This window comes from Penaeus vannamei, chromosome 16 (genome assembly GCF_042767895.1).
Source record: "Penaeus vannamei isolate JL-2024 chromosome 16, ASM4276789v1, whole genome shotgun sequence".
Taxonomy (NCBI): Eukaryota; Metazoa; Arthropoda; class Malacostraca; order Decapoda; family Penaeidae; genus Penaeus; species Penaeus vannamei.
This window is the reverse complement of record NC_091564.1, coordinates 42,066,292-42,071,291: the sequence shown is the minus strand read 5'-3', so window position 1 is coordinate 42,071,291 and position 5,000 is coordinate 42,066,292.

Genomic DNA, 5,000 nt, shown 5'->3' with positions numbered 1-5,000 from the left:
AAGCGAGGCAGGAGCGGTTTTCATAACTCTCCCCCCTCCCCCGCCCCCCAGCCCCCCCGCCCCCCTTCTCGCCCACCGACCCCGCCCCCCTTCTCGCCCGAGGTTCCCCCAGGTGAAAGGCCTCAAATGTAGCGTGAAGTTGAAGAGAAATGTGAACTGGGAATGGTCATGCACGTGGTAATGATCCGCATGTCTGTACGTGCTATGAACATGAATTGTGTGTTCTTTCTTTGATGAATTGTGTTATATTCTTTTTTTTTCATGAATTGTATGTTCTTTCTTTCATGAATTGTGTTTTGTTCTTTCTTTCATGAATTGTGTTTTGTTCTTTCTTTCATGAATTGTGTTTTGTTCTTTCTTTCATGAATTGTGTTTTGTTCTTTCTTTCATGAATTGTGTTTTGTTCTTTCTTTCATGAATTGTGTTTTGTTCTTTCTTTCATGAATTGTGTTTTGTTCTTTCTTTCATGAATTGTGTTTTGTTCTTTCTTTCATGAATTGTGTTTTGTTCTTTCTTTCATGAATTGTGTTTTGTTCTTTCTTTCATGAATTGTGTTTTGTTCTTTCTTTCATGAATTGTGTTTTGTTCTTTCTTTCATGAATTGTGTTTTGTTCTTTCTTTCATGAATTGTGTTTTGTTCTTTCTTTCATGAATTGTGTTTTGTTCTTTCTTTCATGAATTGTGTTTTGTTCTTTCTTTCATGAATTGTGTTTTGTTCTTTCTTTCATGAATTGTGTTTTGTTCTTTCTTTCATGAATTGTGTTTTGTTCTTTCTTTCATGAATTGTGTTTTGTTCTTTCTTTCATGAATTGTGTTTTGTTCTTTCTTTCATGAATTGTGTTTTGTTCTTTCTTTCATGAATTGTGTTTTGTTCTTTCTTTCATGAATTGTGTTTTGTTCTTTCTTTCATGAATTGTGTTTTGTTCTTTCTTTCATGAATTGTGTTTTGTTCTTTCTTTCATGAATTGTGTTTTGTTCTTTCTTTCATGAATTGTGTTTTGTTCTTTCTTTCATGAATTGTGTTTTGTTCTTTCTTTCATGAATTGTGTTTTGTTCTTTCTTTCATGAATTGTGTTTTGTTCTTTCTTTCATGAATTGTGTTTTGTTCTTTCTTTCATGAATTGTGTTTTGTTCTTTCTTTCATGAATTGTGTTTTGTTCTTTCTTTCATGAATTGTGTTTTGTTCTTTCTTTCATGAATTGTGTTTTGTTCTTTCTTTCATGAATTGTGTTTTGTTCTTTCTTTCATGAATTGTGTTTTGTTCTTTCTTTCATGAATTGTGTTTTGTTCTTTCTTTCATGAATTGTGTTTTGTTCTTTCTTTCATGAATTGTGTTTTGTTCTTTCTTTCATGAATTGTGTTTTGTTCTTTCTTTCATGAATTGTGTTTTGTTCTTTCTTTCATGAATTGTGTTATGTTCTTTCTTTCATGAATTGTGTTTTGTTCTTTCTTTCATGAATTTTTTTGTTCTTTCTTTCATGAATTGTGTTATGTTCTTTTTTTTCATGAATTGTGTTATGTTCTTTCTTTCATGAATTGTCTTTTGTTCTTTCTTTCATGAATTGTGTTATGTTCTTTCTTTCATGAATTGTGTTATGTTCTTTCTTTCATGAATTGTGTTATGTTCTTTCTTTCATGAATTGTGTTATGTTCTTTCTTTCATGAATTGTGTTATGTTCTTTCTTTCATGAATTGTGTTATGTTCTTTCTTTCATGAATTGTGTTATGTTCTTTCTTTCATGAATTGTGTTATGTTCTTTCTTTCATGAATTGTGTTATGTTCTTTCTTTCATGAATTATGTTAGGTTCTTTCTTTCATGAATTATGTTATGTTCTTTCTTTCATGAATTATGTTTTGTTCTTTCTTTCATAAATTGTGTTATATTCTTTCTTTCATAAATTGTTATGTTCTTTCTCTCATGAATTGTGTTATGTTCTTTCTTTCATAAATTGTTATGTTCTTTCTCTCATGAATTGTGTTATGTTCTTTCTTTCATAAATTGTTATGTTCTTTCTCTCATAAATTGTGTTATATTCTTTCTTTCATGAATTGTATGTTCTTTCTTTCATGAATTGTGTTATGTTCTATTTACTGGAACAATTATGCGAATCCCACTGAACAGTTCGTACCGGAAAAGTAGACATGTAAGGAGCGGGATATTTTCCATTCAGAGCATACTCATTAATAATGATATTAAGGAACCAGCGTTGATGGAGGGGGTGTTAGTGGAAGGGGGTGGGGGGTAGGGGGAGGGGGGGGTTAGACCGCGAAGGGCGCAGTTGCCATAGTTCTAAAACCACGACTGGAATGGCAACCTCCCCGTCCCTTCGCCGCTGCTGACGCTGGCTCGGCAACGCTGATTCACAAACGTCAGAAATATGTCCTTTAATTTCTTGGCCAACACGTCAGCCCCGAAATGAGAATTCCTCAAAATTAATATAATATAGAGAAAATATGATTTCCTGCATCTCTACCCCGTCGCTTACCATAAACCTCAGATGATGCTATTAACTGTAGTCTTATCTGTCTTCACATTTAACCCCTAAATTCCACAGGTATTGTATATAACAAGATTACACAAACAGGTGTTGGGGCAAAGCAATTTTTTTTTTTTTATTTGTTTACATCATGGCCAAGAATTTAGAAGAAGCCCAAAAGCTTGATTCGCAATCTCTCCTCCTCGAATTCTAGATACTCCAGGTGTCATTTCGTCTTTCTGTATCACTTATACAAGCCTTCAAAGAAAAAAAAGAAAAAAAAAGGAAAAAAGAAAAAAAAGGGAAAAAAACAAGGTCTGATATCTGCCTCACTCAAGCAAAGTAAAGCCATTAAAACGAATAAAAACAAGCTTGGAGGACTGCCGAGGTATCTACTTCTCGACCAAACCAGTAGCGGGTGTTGCCAACTACCCCTAGTGGCGGAGGGTCGCTGGTCGAAGTGCTCGCCGCCTCGTTCCAGATGCTTCTCCGACCTCCCTTTGCGCCCCTTCAGATCTCGTCGGCGGTGCTAGGAAGGGGCGTGTGTGAAGATGGGCGTGGTGAGATGCTGATAGTGAAGAGGGACTGCGGTAGGAGGTCCAGGGGCTTGTCTGGATGGGATTTCAATTGTTGCTAATAGGAGGTGCAATTGGAGTGATTATGAAAAGTGGTATTGTTAATTGTTATTTATCTGACTGGAAGTAATGTGTGATTTCTTCCAGGAATTATGTCTTCACGATAAAGATGATTAATAGATTAACTAACGGCCAAGTTTTTTATCCTTCTTTATTTTTTCATAGTTTAGAAATCAAATTGATATGATAGCGAATACAGTAATGATAATAATAACGATACGGATATTTATTAATAACAATGGCGATGCTAAACACAAAACCTATAAATAAAATAACTCTCTTAATAAAGAATACAGGACCTAATACGATAGAAAAAAAACTTATCCTATCATCAAAAATATACAAAAGTGAGTTTTGTGCATCATTTAAATACACCAAAGAATGCACTTGAGTCCAATAGGAAAGTTTCGCTGCTGTCTTCACGAACAGAAAAGCCGGCTGGAAGGAGGGTGAGTAACAGAACAAGTGTTTTCCGTATTTTATGAGATGTTTTTACTGCTTTACAACATCATGCAGAGTTGAACTAGACTCCGATTAGCCGTTTGCTAATAATCACTTCTGCGATATAGAAATTAAAAAGAGGAAAGAGACATTATAAATGGTTTTATTAAACGTTTTTTTTTTTTTTTTTTTTTTTTTTTTTTTTTTTTTTTACTTCATTTGATTCGTGTTAAGTTTTCTCTTGCTTGCGAATCCCGAAACCAGTTCAAAATCTTTAGCAAATGGAAATCCATTTTTTAAACATTCATTCTCTCTCTCTCTCTCTCTCTCTCTCTCTCTCTCTCTCTCTCTCTCTCTCTCTCTCCCTCTCTACCGCTCTCCCTCTCCCTCCCTCTCTCTCTCTCTCTCTCCCTCCTTCCCTCCTTCCCTCTCCCTCTTCTTCCTCATCCTCCCTTCCGCCCCCCCCCCCTCTCTCTCTCTCCTTGTTTTTTTGTTTCTTTTCTTTTTTAAGTCTAGATCGTGAGCATCGTCTGGTCACGAGATTCCTCATCCTCACGCTGGTACTATTACCGAAAGACTGCTCTAAAGTCTGTGCTTCCGTTAACAGATCGCCTGGCATCGCACGACCTCACCTTCTGCCTGCTTCTCTCGGGGGAAAGAAATTTGTGCGCGGGGTGTAATTTGCGATGCCGCGTCTCTCTCTCTCTCTCTCTTTCTTTCTATCTTTCTCTGTCTGTCTCTGTCTGTTTGTCTGTCTTTGTCTGTCTTTGTCTGTCTTTGTCTGTCTTTGTCTGTCTGTCTGTCTGTCTGTCTGTCTGTCTGTCTGTCTGTCTGTCTGTCTGTCTGTCTGTCTGTCTGTCTGTCTGTCTGTCTGTCTGTCTGTCTGTCTGTCTGTCTGTCTGTCTCCCTCCCTCTCCCTCTCCCTCTCCCTCTCCCTCTCCCTCTCCCTCTCCCTCTCCCTCTCCCTCTCCCTCTCTCTCTCTCTCTCCCTCTCTACCACTCTCTCTCTCTCTCCCTCTCTTCTCGCCTCCCTCCCTCCTTCTCTCTCTCTCCCTCCCTCCCCTCCTCTCTTCTCTCTCTCTCTTCCCTCCCTCTCCCTCCTCTTCTCTCTCTCTCTCTCTTCCCTCCTCTCTCTCTCTCTCTCTCTCTCTCTCTCTCTCTCTCTCTCTCTCTCTCTCTCTCTCTCTCTCTCTCTCTCTCTCTCTCTCTCTCTCCTTCCCCTCCTTCCTCCTCCCTCTCCCTCCCTCCCTCCCTCTCTCTCTCTCTCTCGCCTCCCCTCCCTCCTTCTCTCTCTCTCTCTCTCTCTCTCTCTCTCTCTCTCCCGAATACGTTACTGTTATGAAAGAAAGATTTTTTTTTGTTTTGTTTTCTGGGTTCGTATTTCCTGGGATGTGTTTTTTCTTTATTTTTTTTGTTTTTGTTTGTTATTTTGGGGTTGTAATAACC